This window comes from Heptranchias perlo, chromosome 20, assembly GCF_035084215.1.
Source record: "Heptranchias perlo isolate sHepPer1 chromosome 20, sHepPer1.hap1, whole genome shotgun sequence".
Lineage (NCBI taxonomy): Eukaryota > Metazoa > Chordata > Chondrichthyes > Hexanchiformes > Hexanchidae > Heptranchias > Heptranchias perlo.
This window is the reverse complement of record NC_090344.1, coordinates 49,565,718-49,584,992: the sequence shown is the minus strand read 5'-3', so window position 1 is coordinate 49,584,992 and position 19,275 is coordinate 49,565,718. Positions and strand designations below refer to the sequence as shown.

Here is a 19,275-nt window from a genome sequence, read left to right as displayed (position 1 = left end):
ATTTTCTCCCTTCCTTTCCTCAAGGAGCTGTCTCTCGCTGGGGCACAGGTTACACGACTGATGACGGTGCTGTCCAGTACCTCACTTAAGGGTTCCATCTGTGGGCCGAGATTGCAGACAGCTGTTCGATCAAAAGGGGTATCATCATTGAGCCCGATCCTGTCCTTTTCCAACACACATGTATTTTCCAATGGGGATCGGGGGACCTGGGGATGCACATCCACAAATTTTTGAAGGTGACAGGACAAGTTGAGAAGGCTGTTTCAAAATGCATCCGGGATCCTGGGCTTCATTAGTAGAGGCATAGAGTACAAAAGCAAGGAAGTTATTTGTAAATATTTATAAAACACTGGTTAGGCCTCAGCTGGAGTATTGTGTCCAATTCTGGGCACCGCACTTTAGGAAGGATGTCAAGGGTGCAGAAGAGATTTACTGGAATGGTACCAGGGATAAGGGACTTCAGTTATGTGGAGAGACTGGAGAAGCTGGGGTTGTTCGCCTTTGAACAGAGAACATTAAGGAGAGATTTGATAGAGGTGTTCAAAATCATGAAGGGTTTTGATAGAGTAAATAAGGAGGAACTGTTTCCAGTGGCAGGAGGGTCGGTAACCAGAGGACACAGATTTAAGTTGATTGGCAAAAGAGCCAGAGGCGAATGAGGAAACTTTTTTTTTACGCAGCGAGTTGTTATGATCTGGAATGCGCTGCCTGAAAGGGCGGTGGAAGCAGATTCAATAATATCATTCAAAAGGGAATTGGATAAATTCTTGAAAGGAAAGTTTTTACAAGGCTATGGGGAAGGAGCAGGGGGAATGGGACTAATTGCATAGCTCTTTCAAAGAGCTGGCACAGGCACGATTGGCCGAACGGCCTCCTCCTGTGCTGCACCCACTATGATAATGATGATGGGGAGCAATAATGCGAGCCTGACTGCATGGCAGTGGCATGTCACTCCCGAGGAGCAGGTTGCACCCATTGCCTAAATGAGTGACCTCGTTCCGGAGTGCAAGGTTAGCTCATTTATATAATTGGACAGCGTTCCCGGTACATCGCGCTGGGAGGCGCCAGGTTAAGTGAGGGTGGGGCTGAAACGCTGGGTGTTACCAGTAATGGTTCATTGCCACCATTTTTACTTGGACTGCAGTCACTGGGGGGGGTGGGGGGCAGCGACTAGCAGGATTTGGCCAGGGAAGGCTCCAGGCACGAGGGGCTGAATGGCCTACTCCTGTTCCTATGTTCCTAAGGCTAAAACAAAAGGGGGCAGGATCAAGACTCCTTAAAATCCTCACAGGCCTCCCCCGAAGCGCCCATTCCAGACGGGCGTTCGGTGACTGGATAGCTGCTCCAGGTGCTTTGTGAAGAGGTCACCTAATTGTATCATTTTTGGGGCCTTAATGAGCCTTGCGCGCAGCCTCCCAGCACATGACTTGCTGCAACGTGACAATTACATTGGACGTGGATTAGATCACAGGCCTCCGCATCCAATAATATGGGGACCTGCTCCCCTCCCCCCATCCCAATAAGCTAGCTGCTTCCAAATGAATGAAAGACTTGCATTTGTATAGCGCCTTTCACGGAGTCCCAAAGCGCTTTACAGCCAATGAAGTACTTTTGAAGTGTCGTCACTGTTGTAATGTGGGGAAACGCCCAAAAAGAAGTGGGCATCACGTCAAAACAGGATGATTATCTTCGATTAAGAGGAACCGGATGGGAGACCAATGTGTGCCTGCTGAGGAAGTGACTGTAACAGATCGCCAGGAGTGGAACATGTTGGGGTCAGCAGCTTTCAGTCAGGGCAGAGCGGGTTGGATGAAATCCCTGGGGGCCGGAGGAAAGAGGACAAACCCAGCCGCTTGGTGACGACGAACCTTTTGCACGTGTCAGGTACCCAGTGTGCAGTGGCGGGTGGGACTCTTGTGTTTCTGTGCTCTTTGTCCATATCTTGTCTGTCAGCAGCCCCGGCTATCTTTTGCAGAGGGAGGATGGAAAATTATGCCCTTTGTTTCTGTGCACGCAAAGTGGATCTTTTAAAATTGCTGCCAGGCCAGCGTTCTGATTTCATTTGTTGGGACTGTCCTCAATAAAAGTAAAACAAAAACGGGATGGAATTCTTCTCTCACCGTGTTGTTTTGGATCAGATTCTGGGAGACTGGCGTCCCTGAGCCAGCCTCCTTTGGAACATAGGAACAGGAGGAGGCCATTCAGCCCCTCGTGCCTGCTCCACCATTTGATAAGATCATAGCTGATCTGTGATCTAACTCCATATACCTGCCTTTGGCTCAGATCCCTTAATACCTTTGGTTGCCAAAATGCTATCTATCTCAGATTTAAATTTAGCAATTGAGCTAGTGTCAATTGCCGTTTGCGGAAGAGAGTTCCAAACTTCTACAACCCTGTGTTTAAGCTGCTCCCTCCGGCTCCCTTTAGACTGGTGGCAGAATCCAACACCCACACAAAACTGGGTCGACGATTCTGCCGCTGGGTTAACCCTGACCCCAACACTCGCCCTAAACCTGACCCCAACACTCGCCCTAACCCGATCCGCAGCCCTCGCCCTAACCCGATCCCCAGCCCTCGCCCTTACCCGATCCCCAGCCCTCGCCCTAACCCGATCCCCAGCCCTCGCCCTAACCCGATCCCCAGCCCTCGCCCTAACCCGATCCCCAGCCCTCGCCCTAACCCGATCCCCAGCCCTCGCCCTTACCCGATCCCCAGCCCTCGCCCTAACCCGATCCCCAGCCCTCGCCCTTACCCGATCCCCAGCCCTCGCCCTAACCCGATCCCCAGCCCTCGCCCTAACCCGATCCCCAGCCCTCGCCCTTACCCGATCCCCAGCCCTCGCCCTAACCCGATCCCCAGCCCTCGCCCTAACCCGATACCCAGCTCATCGCTCTTGGAAGCCCCAAGTTTGCGCAGTCCCCCGGGTTGATGGAAATCGTTGTTGGTGCATCAAGTCGCGGGTGAGATGTCTGCATCAAAATAGAACGAGGACCGGTGAGGGATTTGAAGGGAGAATCAGATGATCAAAAACGAAAGGGAATAAGGTGGAGGCGCAGTCCAGAGTAGCGCCGATCGTTATTCCTCCAGTGTCTCCGTGGCAGCGTCTGTGCTGGGATTGGGGAAAGATTGATGACTGCCCTGTGGAATGGCAGCCAGTGGTGCTTCATTCTGCAGATGTGGTCATTTCGGAACCCTTACTTCACCTTCCTGGGTGGTCCATGCTGCCTGATGGATCCCTGGTTTGGATAAATCGACTGTGAAGAATGCATCTTCAATCCTTCTGTGCTGTGCCACTGGAACACAGACTGCTACACTTCAGTGAAATGCAGTCGCTTGTGTGTAGTCTGTGGCACAAGTGTTACCAGGCGGGGTTGAACAGTGAAAGGGGGATGGGCTTGTTAAATCTAATGGCCTTTTCCTGTTTATAAAACCGTTTGCATTGCATGTCACATTTGTTTGCTTGAGTCAAATAGCTTCTTTCTGCAGGTTAACTTGACGAATCCAAACAATTTCAACAAACACCTTTTAGTGGAAAAGTTCGTGTAAAATGATGAAGCCAACCTTTATCGCACCTTTGACCCCAAAAGGGGGAAGGGTTTGAGAGAGGTCCGATGGCCTGGAGCTTGGCCGCACATCCTTGCAGGCAAACTGCAGTGTTAACCGCGGTGTGTGGCACCATGGAATGGCTCAGAGGGCAACCTTCCTCACTTTCAAAATGGCAATCTGTAACTAGTGGGGTGCCGCAGGGATCAGTGCTGGGGCCTCAACTATTTACAATATATATCAATGACTTGGATGAAGGAACAGAGTGTCTTGTGGCCAAATTTGCTGATGATACAAAGATAGGTGGAAAAGCAAGTTGTGATGAGGACACAAAGTGTCTGCAAAGGGATATTGACAGGTTAAGTGAATGGGCAAAAATTTGGCAGATGGAATATAATGTGGGAAAATGTGAAGTCATCCACTTTGGGAGGAAAAATAAAAAAGCAAAATATTATTTGAATGGAGAAATACTACAAAATGCTGCGGTACAGAGGGATCTGGGTGTCCTCGTACATGAAACAAAAAAGTCAACATACAGGTGCAGCAGGTAATCCGGAAGGCAAATGGAATATTGGCCTTTATTTCTAGGGGGATGGAGTATAAAAGCAGGGAAGTCATGCTCCAACTGTACAGGGTGCTGGTGAGACCACACCTGGAGCACTGCGTACAGTTCTGGTGCCCTTATTTAAGGAAGGACATACTTGCATTGGAGGCAGTTCAGAGAAGGTTCACTAGGTTGATTCCGGGTATGGAAGGGTTGTCTTATGAGGACAGATTGAACAGGTTGGGTCTATACTCATTGGAGTTTAGAAGATTGAGAGGAGATCTTGTTGAAACATACAAGATTCTGAGGGGACTCGATCGGGAGATGCTGAGAGGATGTTACCCCTCATGGGGGAATCTAAAACTAGGGGACATGGTCTCAGAATAAGGGGTCGCCCGTTTAAGACGGAAATGAGGAGGAATTTCTTCTCCCAGAGGGTCGTGAATCTTTGGAATTCTTTACCCCAAAAAGCTGTGGAGGCTGAGTCATTGAATACATTCAAGGCTGAGTTAGACAAATTTTTGATCAGCGAGGGAGTCAAAGGATATGGGGAAAGGGCGGGAAAGTGGAGTTGAGGTAAAAATCAGATCAGCCATGATCTCATTGAATGGCGTAGCAGGCTCGAGGGGCCGAATGGCCAACTCCTGCTCCTATCCTCTATGGTCATATGCTCTTATAGTCTAAGTGCATTGTGTAGCACTATCTTGACCTGCAGCCATCGAATGAGGGGAAACGGGCTCAATTGCTATGTTGCCACTTCTCAATGGCCTGACCCCCCTCAGTCGAAGCAGTGGCTGCGAATGGATTGAGGTGCTGTTTGTATCCCGACAAAGGCTTTCAGAATTTTTGTCCCCCTGTTACGACACTCCCCTTTAATTGTCCCCGTCCCTTTTAGATTTGACTTGCCCCCAGTTTTCATCTTCTATCACTCACTCGCCTGAGTCTGCAGCTCGAGCGGTGAATGCTTATGCAGTTTGAGCTTACATCAGAATTGATGCTGTTTGCACTTGACCTTTCAGGCAGTGTTTGCACCCGTTGTAAACCATTAGAAGTGATTTAAACCCCAAAATGAAAATCGTCCCCTGTCATCTCCTCAGATTTCAGCATTACTGGATGGCCTTCCAGCCTATATTGTCAATTGTGACCTATCCTTACTGGGTAAGGAATGCCACCACCAGTTCCCGTACCTTGTCTATTGTTGAAGGCTTCCTTTTCTGTAAAGAACAGCACAGGTTGTAAGAGATGACATGAGAAGCAAAGGCCGCAGACTGTTTCCATATTGCTCGGGATGGTCAGAAAACAGTAGCTGAAGTTGGAAAATCAGGTTGTCCACTTTCCACATGTCCGTTCTCTCAGTCAATAAGGATGATTATTGATCAACTGTTTCCACCTGCAACTTTGCCTCTTTCCCTCTTGTGGCCTGCGCTGATACTTCTGAACTATCCTCATCATCTATCTTTTGTGCTCCACTTCAAGCACCTTGCTGGATAAATTCGGGTTAAAGCACTCTTTTGTGAGTCCACTTGGGCAAACACATCTGATACCGTCAACTTCCTTGGATACTCTTGGGAAAACAAAGTGAGATCATTCACAGCCATATTCATATGTAGCGATGTAAGATAATTGATGGCCATCCTCGTTGCTGACCGTGGCACTTTTCTTCAGATTGGATACCTTCTGGACATCCTTCCATGTGCAGTAGACAGGAGAGACAGCACATTCACCCCTGTGCGATTGCCTTCCATCACAACTGGACACTGTAGCCCTGTTTTTAAGAGCCTCCAAGGATATTTCAGAAGCATTAGAGCAGGCCACAAAAGGGAGCGAACCGTCCTGACCCTTGGCGGTGAGAGGCCCGGGTTGATTTTAACTACTAGGCTGCTTCACCGTGCCCCCGGTCAGTTTCCTCTGATGGAAAGTGGTCGGTGACCAGTGGGCATGAGCGCAATGTTGGGCAGCTCGAGGCTGCCGACAGGGACTGAAGGAGCGGTCCCCGGGTACATCGCGGGGAGAGCGTTTCGGGAAGTGGGGGGAGGCCTAAAGGCCAGAGGGAGCACTCCTGCTCCACCTGACCTCACAAATAAAGTTTAAAAAAAAAGTTTCGAAGACTTACCTGTTTGGTCCTCTTGGTCCCGGCTCCTCTTCCCACCAGGTTGACCTGACAGGAGAATCACAACTGTTTACCAGCTGAGGCTCATGGTTAAACTAGCAGCTGGGCCCCCAATCCGCATATTTAAAGAAGGGGTCCCGCTGCTTCCTGTGGGTGTCCCTCTCACTTGCTCAGAGGAGCAAGTTAAAATGGAAGAGAGCGGGACGTTGGAGGGTGGGGTCCCGCGATTTTAACAGTCTGCCCGCCCAGTTTCCACCAGGCGGGCAGGGCAAGGTTCACCCCTTGTCTTTGTTCTCCATGTGCAAAAAGGACATTTAGCCGATCCGTCCCGCCAGTCACGATAATGTGCAGGCCTCACTCGCGAGACAAGCTCTTTACAATCTCCTTCTTTCTGATCCGTGAATGCCCAAACTATGTACTTCACAGCTGGGTGGATCCACTGTACTATTTACATTGGTTATGTGTCCGTTTGGATGGTTAACAGGTGATTAAGTACCAATTGTTGCTGTTGTGTTCTTATTAGCTCCTCAGTTGTGTTTTAATTTGAAAACTTCTGACCTTGCACACACTGAGTAAAGTCGTGTGTTCCTGTGAGAACACTAAACTAAAAGGCAAACACATGAATTCTCCTTTAACGCACTGCCAGTGCACGAAGAGCAAGTTAACTCCTCCATGCACAAAGGTCATTGGACATGGGATGCACACTTCAATCGAGGAGGGTGAGAAGTGATAATGCCATGGCCACAGTCACAGAAAATATCTTTTGTGATTTTGGTTAAGGCCATTTCGGTGATGCGGCAATCTAGTTGGAGAGATTGAAACAGGAAGTTGAGGGAAAGATGGGCACGGATTTTGGAGAGGAAAGGGGGATTTGAATGGGGTGGATGTTTGTGAGGTCAGAGGATTCAAGTGTGGGTTTTTTTGAGAGGTGGTGATGATAGCGGTTTTGAAAGGGGGAGGTGGGGGGTGGGTCATTAAGTACCTGAGGAGAGGGAACCAGTTACATGTCAGCCCGTACGTAGGTCAGGAAGGGAAGCTGGGTGGTCAACAGTTTAGTGGGAACAGGGTCAAGGGAGCAGGAGGTGGACTAAGTGATGCAAGCTGACTGCAGCAGAGTAGGAAGGCAGAGGGGGAGTGATAGGTTGGGACAAAGTACCCATGAGGGGAGGGATGAAAGATGGCTGGGCGACAGGTCAGAAGGGGCCAAGAGAAAAAACAAGGGATGATTGAAGTAATGGTCTCCGGTCCGGAGCGACAGCCAAAATGAGTTGCAAATGGACGCAGAGAGAATTGGGTTACATGGGCATGGCAGGGATATGAAGAGACAAGTCCTGGTCATCAACAGAGCACCTTTCCCCTTACTCAAGGTGCACCGTATCCGACAGATCAAAGCTTGTTACTGTCGATACACTCGGTCCCTTGATGTTACAACAAATGGTACAATATCTGATGAACCGACTGTCAGCTGACAGTTGCAAAACTTCACTCAATCAACAACCTCGCCAAACACTAAATAAAGTACCGCACAAAGCAAGACCCAGTCTGGGGTAACTGCCCATTGGTATTCCCACCGAGTGCACGACCAGTCTGGGCAAATGACCTGACCCCAAAAAATGTAGCTGGGCTCAGCTAATTTCAAGGGGTGAGGGGGAAAGGAAAATTGTCTCCCTTGTGTCTTGTGACTAAATGAAGGGAATGTCCAGCAAGTTAAAACAAACTGAAAATACTTAAATTTTGTGCCACAATATAGGGAGGATATCAAAGCAATGGAATAGCTGCAGTGTAGATTCCCTGGGATGTTGTCAGGATGAGGATGAAGCGAGAGTTGAGAGAGTTAAGAGGTGACCTTGTCGAGATTTCCAAGGTTGCGAAGGGTTCTCGTCGGTTGAACAGAGATAGATTGTTTCCACTAGTCGGTGAGAAGGTAACGAGAGGGCAGAGAAATGGGGGTGAATTTCCTCGCCGTTTCCGCGACACTTACCGTGGAAGGAACAGCGTTGGCAACTTATCTTTGTGAGGAAAGTCGAGTGGAAGCCGCTTCTGCTTGACTCCCATGTTTGTGCAGCTCCCCCCTCGCGCTTCAGTCGTGCTCCTGCGATCTGCCCAGTGGGTCACCATCGGTTGCGTTACGAATACGTCGGAGTGAGAGCCAGAGGCGAAACACCTCCGAGTTGCCTCGATTCGGACGGGGGGGGGGGGGGGTGGGGGTAAGTTAGACACAGTTCTCGGTGAGGCACGGCAGCCGTCAGGATCAACTCTTCAAGGTGGAAGTGAGGAGTCCTTGACACAGAAGAGGCCGGAGATCTGTCACTTCAGATTTCCGCAGGCAGCAAGCGTTTTTTTTTTACAGACACCTGCAGTTGTTCCTCAGAGAGTCGGACCACCGGCTGATTTTGGACTCCCCGCTCCCACCCTTACCCACATTTTCAGGGCTTTTCAGGAGCGGCTATGGTATTCCTTATGGAGACCAATTCTTGTGCTTTCCTCTCGGTGCCACCTGAGGGCCAGAACCGCAGCAGGTGGCTGAAAGCTCACGCCCTACAAGAGGGCTCATGTGACTGAGGTCTCCCCTCGCCTCGTTCCAGCCGAGTTTCGCCTCCCATGTTCCTCTGGCGTGGCGCTACGTTAGGGGTACAGCTGGAGGCCCGGCACGTGCCGCGGTCCGAGGAGACGGCGGTATCGTGCCGCGGCTTTCAGTCCCTCATCATCCCCTTCACGTCCACCGTCACCATGTGTTGCCCGTTGCTGTGGTGGATCTGCAGGAAAAGAGGGGTAGAAGCTAAGAATGGGTGAGCATCACCCTTTGGGATTAAAGAGGCAGAGAAGAGGTGAAAGGTTTGTGTCTGTGCGGTGCTTCACAGGGGATGCCCTGTGGCCTGAGTCCAGTTAATGTGTACCACTGTGTTTGTGTCTGGCGACCTTGATTGTGTTGCCAGTTACCCTGTTTGGGTTTGGGCGTTTGAGGTACTTGTTGTGTGACTTATGTGGAAGGTGTTGTCGACGTGCCCGGCAGCCAATTGTAATGGGCCAGAAACGGGGACCAGATTTCAAAGAATTTCTCTTTTGTTCAAGCCTTGGGGACTGAGTGATTTGTTGACGTCTCTTTTCTATTCTGAGTGGATGTGGAGCCTGGAACGCAGCTCCCGAGAAATGTGTTTGGAGCCTCTGTTTAACATGTTCGCATTTTTCTTTGCAAGATGAATCTCTCATAGTGAAGAGGTCTAAAATCCTCAAAACTGCATGGTGCTAGCACGATGCTAATTAATTTATAGTACAGGAACTTGAGCTTTCTCCAGGCAGTCTTAATGGGAAGCTTAAAACCAAAGTGGAGTGAAGTGGAATGAACCACCTCGTATTGTCTGAAGAGCTTTATAAACATGCGATCAGGAACAGTTAAAGAAAGAAATTACACTTACTATAGCACCTTTCACACCCTCAGTTAAACATTGGGAAGACTGAAGCCATCATCTTTGGCCCCTGCCACAAACTCTGTACCCTTGCCTCCAATTACAGCTCTCTCCCCAGTACTATCTCACTTGAAGCCGATTGTTTGCAACCTCGGCATCCTATTTAATCCTGAGCTGAGATTCCAACCTCATAACCCCTCCATCACAAAGACCACCTGCACCCACCTCCGTAACATTGCCCATCTCCATCCTTGCAACAGCCCCAAAACCCTCATCCATGCCTTTTGTCACCTCCAGACTGGACTATTCCAATGCTCTCCTGGCTGGCCTCCCATCCTCCACCCTCCATAAACTTCAGCTCATCCAAAACTCTGCTGCCCGTATCCTAACTCGCACCAAGTCCCGTTCACCCGTCGTCCCTGTGCTTGCTGATCTACATTGGCTCCCGGTCCTCCAACATCTGCTCATCCTCGTGTTCAGATTCTTTCATGGCCTCACCCCTCTGTACCTCCTCCAGCCCTTCAACCCTCCGAGAACTCTGCATTCCTCCAACTCTGGCCTCTTGTGCATCCCCTCTTCACTTTGCCCCGCCATTGGTGGCCGTGCCTTTTTGGCTGTGAGTTCTGGAATTCCCTCCCTAAACCCCTCTGCCTCCCCACACCTCTCGTCCTTTAAGACCCTCCTTAAAATCTACCTCTTTGACAAAGCTTTTAGTCATGCTCCCTAATACCACCTCCTTTGGCTTGTTGTCAAGTTTTGTCTGATCACACCTTGGGACGTCACCCTATGTTAAAGGCACAAGTTGTTGTTCACTTGTCCCAGAGTTTCACAGTCAATTATTTTTGAAATGTGGTCACTTTTATTGTGTATGCAAATACCACAACCAATTTGCACACAGCAAGATCCCACAAACTACAGTGACACGAGTGACCAGTTAATCTGTTTTGGTGATGTTGGTTGAGGGATAAATATTGGCCAGGACGCTGGGACAATTCCCTGCTCTTCTTCAAAAAGTGCCATGGAGTCTTTTACAGCCATCCTGAGCAGGTAGACAGTACCTTGGTCTAACGTCTCACCCAACAAGGGACAACTCTGCCTGTGTGCAGCACTTGCTCAGTTCTCCACTGAAGTGTCAGTCAAGTCCCTGGAGTGGAGTTCCAACCCATGACCTTCTGACTCAGGTGAGAGCGTTCACTGAGCCATGCCGACATGGTCTCTGAGTGATGAGTAAGTCGTTAAGAGTCCTTGATTGGTATCTGGTAAATCATTGACTCTCAGGCCTCAAATGACCTGAATTTATTCTCCCTTTTCAATGCACGGTACAAGACCCATGCTTTCCTGCCAGAACCTTGGCTTGCTCGAGTTTGAAAAGCTCCTCACAAATACTGCCACCAGAGCCTGGATGCGCACTCCGTTTGCTCTGGATTCTAATTAGCATAATGGGTTTAGGAAAAACAGCTGAGGAATGGGTGGGAGAGATGGAATGAGATTTCAATCAGGCTTGAAGTTTTTAAAAAATTCTGAAGATATGTTTGCTTTTTGCTGTTGTGATCAGAGTTTTAGCAAGGCAATTATTTGGGAGCGCACGCCTTTTTATATAAAAAAAAAGGAAAATCCTTTGGCCCATGTCCAAAAGTTGTTATTCTGTGAGAAGCAGTCTCCCCTGCCAGCCTTTCAGCATGAGCCCGCCCATTCTTTTCCCTTTGATTAAGTGTCTTGGCAGTGCATTGGGGGGGATTTAAAAGGAGAGAAAAGAGAGACAGAAAGCAAGCAGTGGATCACTGGAGAACAGAGAGAGATCACTGGGAGCTAGGACTGGTTGATTTGAAGAACTCAGGCAAGCTTGGCTGTCTTTCTCCCCACCCCCCCCCACCCCGCTTCATCGTCAGCGAGCTGCTACCAGACATCTTGGTCGTCCAGGGGAGACGCAGATGTAGAGGTCAGTCAAGGTCAAGAGGAAAGGGCCGTGTCCTCAGCAGGCTTGGCACGCGAAAGCACAAGGTTGCAGTGGAGCTTTTCTCTCTCTCTCTCTCTCACTGCCTTCCCCATGTGATCAGCTGGCTGGATCTGCACTCAACTGCCTCTGTCTAGAAGCCAAGGGTTCAGGGATAATGAATAATTAATATGTATTGTGCAATAGCTGGTGAGACACACACTGCTCCCTGGGAGGACTGCTGCTTGCTGCTGATACAGAGACAAGGCAGGCTGCCTTGGTGGGCTTTGTTGTGCTGCAGTGGATCTGTGGGTAAAAATGGAGACCTGATACAAGCTTCTGGTCTGTGCTGAGGGAACACAGCAGAGAGAGGAGAAAAAAAACCGACACAGATAAGGAGCATACCTTTCAGTCTGCCGCTGGGTAAGTGAGAGATGTGCCTACAAGCTCTGGAACATGAGTTTAGGCAGCCTGTTACTGAGCTTTTTTTTAAAACAGCAAGACAGCTTGTTGTGTAAGAGATATCTGTGCAGGGCACAAGCTCAGGTGTTTGGGGCAGGGAAGAGAATCGGGTGCAAACGCCAGCTTTGGTTACAAAAGCAAAAAATGAAAATTGAGTCTTGGCTTAAGTACAGAGCTGGTGTTCAGGAATGAAAAGGGACACAGCACTCTGTTGACACGAATGTGTTTTGTGATAATAATTTTTAAATTGTGTGAGTTCTGTGCACACCCAGGGTGGAAATTACATGCAGTACATGTGTTTTCCAAAGACAGTATTTGGCTGTGTATTTTAAACTTTGTTCTGGTGACTTAAATATGATGTTACAGCAATGCAGAAAGTGCAGTACAAATACATTTCACTGCCACCGTCTCTAAATCGCAGCGATGTAATTTAGGTTAAGGGCTCTCAGTACGAATCGTAATTACAATTTTTTAAAAAATCGTACACGCTCAAAAATAAATAGAATTTTTGAGATCGGTGTTATATTGTGCAGCAGTGGTGTGAACATAAAAACAAATTCACCAGTACCTGGTGGGACAATGCATTGCTGGCCAAATGTGCTGCCCCCCCCAATGCATTGCTGCACTAATATATTACCCTCAATCCCCCCCCAATGCATTGCCCTCAATCCCCCAGTGCATTGTTGCACTAATATATCATCCTCAATCCCCCCCAATGCACTGCTCTATATCCCCCAGTGCATTGCTGCACGAATATATCACCCTCAATCCCCCCCAATGCATTGCCCTCAATCCCCCAGTGCATTGCTGCACTAATATATCACCCTCAATCCCCCCCAATGCATTGCCCTCAATCCCCCAGTGCATTGCTGCACTAATATATTACCCTCAATCCCCCACAATGCATTGCCCTCAATCCCCCAGTGCATTGCTGCACTAATATATCATCCTCAATCCCCCCCAATGCACTGCTCTATATCCCCCAGTGCATTGCTGCACGAATATATCACCCTCAATCCCCCCCAATGCATTGCCCTCAATCCCCCAGTGCATTGCTGCACTGATATATTACCCTCAATCCCCCCCAATGCACTGCTCTATATCCCCCAGTGCATTGCTGCACTAATATATCATCCTCAATCCCCCCAATGCATTGCTCTATATCCCCCAGTGCATTGCTGCACGAATATATCACCCTCAATCCCCCCCAATGCATTGCCCTCAATCCCCCAGTGCATTGCTGCACTGATATATTACCCTCAATCCCCCCCAATGCACTGCTCTGTATCCCTCAGTGCATTGCTGCACGAATATATCACCCTCAATCCCCCCCAATGCATTGCCCTCAATCCCCCAGTGCACTGCTGCACTGATATATTACCCTCAATCCCCCCCAATGCACTGCTCTATATCCCCCAGTGCATTGCTGCACTAATATATCATCCTCAATCCCCCCCAGTGCATTGCTGCACTAATATATTAGTCAATCCCCCAGTGCATTGATGTGCCATTAACTGCCTCTGAACCAGTGGGGACTGTGCATTATTGCACTAATAAGTTGCCCCCACTGCCCCCCCCCCCCCCCCCCCCATTGCAGTTGAATGCAAATTCTAGCCCACAATTCCCTACATGTTGAGTGCTTGAGCTCTGCTGGGCTGTCTGCGGAGGGAACAAGTGAAGCAAAAGCAGAGGTCGGGAGGCAAAACTGGAGAATGAGTCGGCCCGCAGTGCTGTCAAGCACCTTCTGATGGCTAGCTGAAGAGCGGAATTGGCAGATGGCTTGTAACACTTCACCTGCCTGCCACCCTGGTAAGGTCGGTAAGTGTAGGGCAGAGGAAAGAGGAAGGCATTTTTTGCCCTCTCCACGGGGCACCTGAAATAACAACGCTGGGCGGGCGCATACGTGTGTGGAACAGGTCCATTCACGGAAAACATTTTTTAAAATGCTGTTGGCCACTTTTCCATTACTGAAATGACCATTTGTCACACCTGAAACCAGACAGTCCCAATTCAAAAACAAGTTGCTGGCCACCTGAAGTGGAGAGAAAGAGGTGGATAAAGTCACTTCGAAAATGGTGAAGGGGTAAGGTAGAATAGTATAGACCAAATGAACAGATGAGGTCTGTAGAACAGTAGATATCAAATTATTGTTTTTAATGATGAATGTAGTTTTATCATCACTAGTGCCAACTTTATTTGTTGGCATGAGTGATGAAATTGTGATATTTGGAAAAAAAATTCGAAGTTTTACCTTAAATGTACATATTAATAATGTTACAGGCTCATTAGTTTTCAATGAATACAATTGCAACCATGGGCCTTGGGTTGCCAAAACACGCTCTATATCCTGGGGCCTCCCTTTCAGTCTAACCTGCCAACCAGAGTTGGACAGTGGGCCAATGACTTGTGCAACATCTCAAACACTGAATTTAAGTTCGTCACTGTTCAGAAAGATTGTCCGTAATGTGGCCCACCTGCCCCTTCTCTGCAAATGTTCCAAGCTCTCTTCAGTTACACACGTTCAGCTGCTTGGGCTTGGTCGTAACATCTGGTCCAAGCAGGTCGTCGAGATGGCTCGAGAAGATAGTTGAAGGGTCAGAATCCACAAGAAAGTTTGCCCACACTTGTCACTGTTGGCAATAGCGGTGTTCGACAAACCCAACAATTGATGGTATATTGCATCCCTGATTTTGGCCAGCTGGAGGGACAATGCACGTCTTGCTAATGACTAATGATGTAAAGCTGGGCTGCAGACCAGTGGGTTTGATGAGATGACTTACTCCATTCCCAGAGTCCAGCATCTCCAACATCAAAGAGCTGTGGCCAGACTGTCTGTCCGCTACAACAGAATGAATTGAGCCACAGCATTAACATTTCAAGCCCTTCAGCTGGATCTGTATTTTTCTTTATTAAAATATTTTGGGCAAAGAATTTTTTTCTCTCGCAAAAGCAGAGTACACAAAACTCCATTTATACACAGAAGCAAAATACTGCAGATGGTGGAAATTTGAAATAAAAACAGAAAATGCAGGAATTGTTCAGAGGGTCAGGCAGCATCTGTGGAGAGAGAAACAGAGTTAACATTTCAGGTGGATGACCTTTCATCAGAACATTTATATAAACCCTATGGAAACTTCAGTCCAAAACTAAGAACAACTAATTAATCCATGGAGAAACGAGACCAGGAGGATGTAAGCTGCAGCAGCTGCACCTCAAAATCCTGGATCAGTGTCGAAAGTCTCCTGCCTGTGGAACTCCTCTGACCTGAACTCTGACTCCCACTGTTCTCCTGCAAATGAGATCGGATTCAGGCAGGTCTCCGGACCGGGACCCCTGACTCCTACCGGTTCTGGACCGGGACCCCTGACTCCTACTGGTTCCCAACCTGAAGATTATGGGTAGCCAATTCTACAGATGCTCTACAACCAGATGCCAACTACGTCTGCTCAATCAAGAACCTGGAGTCTGGGGAAAAGCAATTAAAAACACCCAATTACATTTTAGTTATTTTTTTATTTTTTCATGGGGTGTGGGTGTCGCTGGCGAGGCTGGCATTTATTGCCCATCCCTAATTGCCCCTTGCGAAGGTGGTGGTGAGCCGCCTTCTTGAACTGCTGCAGTCCGTGTGGTGAAGGTTCTCCCACAGTGCTGTTAGGAAGGGAGTTCCAGGATTTTGACCCAGCGACGATGAAGGAACGGCGATATATTTCCAAGTCGGGATGGTGTGTGACTTGGAGGGGAACGTGCAGGTGGTGTTGTTCCCATGTGCCTGCTGCTCTTGTCCTTCTTGGTGGGAGAGGTCGCAGGTTTGGGAGGTGCTGTCGAATAAGCCTTGGCGAGTTGCTGCAGTGCATCCTGTGGATGGTACACACTGCAGCCACAGTGCGCCGGTGGTGAAGGGAGTGAATGTTTCAGGTGGTGGATGGGGTGCCAATCAAGCAGGCTGCTTTGTCTTGGATGTTGTCGAGCTTCTTGAGTGTTGTTGGAGCTGCACTCATCCAGGCAAGTGGAGAGTATTCCATCACACTCCTGACTTGTGCTTTGTAGATGGTGGAAAGGCTTTGGGGAGTCAGGAGGTGAGTCACTTGCCGCAGAATACCCAGCCTCTGACCTGCTCTCGTAGCCACAGTATTCATATGGCTGGTCCAGTTAAGTTTCTGGTCAGTGGTGACCCCCAGGATGTTGATGGTGGAGGATTCGGCGATGGTAATGCCGTTGAATGTCAAGGGGAGGTGGTTGGACTCTCTCTTGTTGGAGATGGTCATTGCCTGGCTTATGTTGGTTTATGTAAAACTGAGCCCCAATTCTCACGAAAATCTTTTGCGTAATAGGGAGTGTGAGTAGTCAGGAGTGCTGGCATTTGTGAGTGTGTGTAACGGTCACACGAGTAATTACAAGTGTAGGTAATTGAAGTTGTATTTTTTACATAGAATTTACAGCACAAAAACAGGCCATTCGGCCCAGTTAATCTGTGCCAGTGTTTATGCTCCACACGAGCCTCCTCCCACCCTAGTTCATCTCACCCTATCAGCATATCCTTCTATTCCTAGTTTTGAGGGTGTCTTTTTGTTTTAGTGTTGTATTCTACCTGGACGGTGACAGTCGCTGAGAATGTCAGTATCTTGCACCAATGCTGCTCAGAAACTAACCCTGAGGAGATAAGTGAATGATGGGGCCAGAGATACATCCTCTCTGAGGTGTCCTCACCCTGCCTGACTGATCCTCATTGCCCCATCACTGAGGTTGGGAACGAAGAAGTCTGGAAGGAAACAGCTCAGTCTTGGCCACCAAAATTATGGTTGGGTATCTAAATGTGGAGCAACCAGTAGACGTCGAGTCAGGTAACCAAACAATTATGGCTGGCAATTACTGTTAGGAAAAATGAAAGTCAGAGCTTTAATTTTGACAAACTCATAACAACGTTTGCCAAGAAAATATATTTCTGCTCTGAATTTCTACCTGTCGGTTTGCAAAAGGAAAAATTTGTAGTTTGTCTTTTGTAGCTCAGTTCGTTTATTTATTGCATTCAAATCTTTTTACTTCCAATTGTCTCTGGTCCTCTTCTGAATGTGTCGGCTCTCTCTGGGCTGTGGTCCCGTGAAGCCTGCCAGCCTTTCAGTACCACCACCAAGCAGCCGTTCCTCGTGTGTGACCCTCGACGGTGAGTGTCGCTGGACAATTCGATTGTGGAGGGCGTCACAGCTGGAACCAATTCTGCCCTCCCCCAAGTACCTCACACCCACGCTGTCCGGCAGTGAAGATTGGATGTGATCTGGAGCAAGGACCCTGATTGTGGGGGGGGGCTTTGACCCCCTCCCCCCCCCCCCCCCCCCCCCCGCCTTTCCTAGCCAAGGAGCAGTGGGAGCAGTTGTAGCGTCCCAACTGCTGACTTGGTTGAGATCCGCTAACTCAGCACGGACTGGAGGATTGAAGCTTGGAACGTCCTGATCAGTATCAGTGATGAAGATCATTTTATCCGCGAGGATGTCGGAGCTACTGCTCACTGCATCTGAATGTAAATGAGTGTGCCATGTGGTGGTCGTGTTGCAATGTGTTTGTGCAGTCACATGATGTGTCTCATCCTTGCAAATTCCCGCACACAGATGGTTCCTCATCTAAACTAATCTGTGCGGGAGAGAGAGCAAAAGAAGAGTTCAGGGGCTGTTTGGAGAAGGCTAAGAATAGGTAGCCAGCCAGCTGCTCAGCCCTTAATGGTGTATGGTACTTACAGCATTGTTTTGAGGGGAAAAATAGCATCTTATCGTATAAAATGAGACGTCTGAGGTAATTTGTTGCTCTGTCTGGTTGGGAATCAGGTTTTTACATTTAAATGTCAGGAATTCATATCGGGCCTATTTGCATGGTGTGGCTCAATATATTTTACTATTTGACATCCCGTGGTTTCCATTGTTTTCTGCACTTGCAGTACTTTGTAATGTCCTGTTCTTGTGGCTGATTATTTTGGAGCCGTTGTCCAGCGGTCAATGTGTTGGGATATTATGGGGTCGATTTTCAACTTGCCCCCCCAGATATAAAACTGGTGTTGTGGATTGGCCACCCGTTACAGAAACCAGCCTGATTTACATTACCAGTGAAATCAAACTGAAATTCTACCCCAGTGACTTTTGTCCAGTTAATTTGACACATTATTTTGACCCAGTTGATTTAATCGTATTAGCAAAATGCTTGTTCAGAAACTTTTGTCACTGTTTTCTGTCCAAAATGTTGGTTCCGGTCAACATTCGCTGCAGTCCTACAAAATAATGTTGCTGCTTATGAACAAATCCCTGGGTATTGGCTTCAGTCAAATTCCATAACTCTTTATCAGAGTCTTGTGTGAGATTATTATTTAAGACTGAATGTTGACTTTTTAGTAGGTGCCTCACTCCTTGCCCAAACATTAATGAAAAGCAGACAATATGTTGCCACCGCAGTGGGAGAGTTAATGTACTGAAGGGATGTGCTTCAAGGGGTTGAATGGTCCTTGCTCATCCTGACTTTTATTACAGTGTCACGTTACTAGCAGTGAAACACGAGTGATTTTCTCACTGGGATTGGAATCGTACTTTGATCAGGAATATTTTTACAGCAGTGCATATTTTAGAGAAATGTGTACTGAAAAGTCATGTGGTTTTTAATGTCTGAGAAAATGTTTGTTTGTGTGTAGGGAAAGGTTTGTTTCTTTTGATGTGTACGGCAGTATATAGGGAGATACTTGTTTCAATGTCTGGGGAGATATTTGTTTCTTTAATCTGTTTTTGAGATGTTTGTTTGTTTCTTTCCAGAAGATACTTTTAAGGGATTGATGCATTAATTAAAAAACACAAATGTCATCAGGTGAAATCAGACAGCAGAAAAAAGGAACAGGAAAAAAACCATTCGGGACAACAAGCCCTTCCCTTTATCATGAAGCAACTCTATCTACATACCTTTTCACCACATCCTCAATCCCATCCCTTTGCATAAACTCATCGAAGTGTCTCTTGACTCCATTTATACTGCCTACTTCAGTGTTCTTTCCTGGTAACTTATTCCATTACTCTATTCCCCTTTAGGTTAAAAAAAAGTTCAACCTGTCTTCTCTTCTTACTCCTAATTTTCTAATTTTTAACTTGTGTCCCCTCGGATTTGAACACTTCATAATGGTGAACGGTCTGCCCAGAACGTTGTCCCTTCAATTATATCACAAACACCCCAGTTCAAAAATAGGTTATGCGACTCAACATCGTAAAAGGTTAATTATTTCCATCTCTCCAGAGTGCAGTCTCTGTGTCCT

The 19,275-nt window shown here is 48.0% G+C and overlaps 1 protein-coding gene across 8 annotated transcripts in view; it reads left to right on the top strand.

Moving 5' to 3' along the window:
* The window catches only part of LOC137335843 (zinc finger MIZ domain-containing protein 1-like), a 212,301-nt gene that overhangs the window by 101,324 nt on the left and 91,702 nt on the right, over positions 1-19,275 (top strand). For 2 of the 8 annotated variants that reach the window (XM_068001314.1, XM_068001312.1), the window contains exon 1: positions 11,555-11,960. The exons of 5 other annotated variants lie outside the window; for them this stretch is intronic. The gene's annotated coding sequence lies outside the window, so the exon portion shown is untranslated. One more of the 8 variants, XM_068001315.1, reaches the window with a different exon arrangement.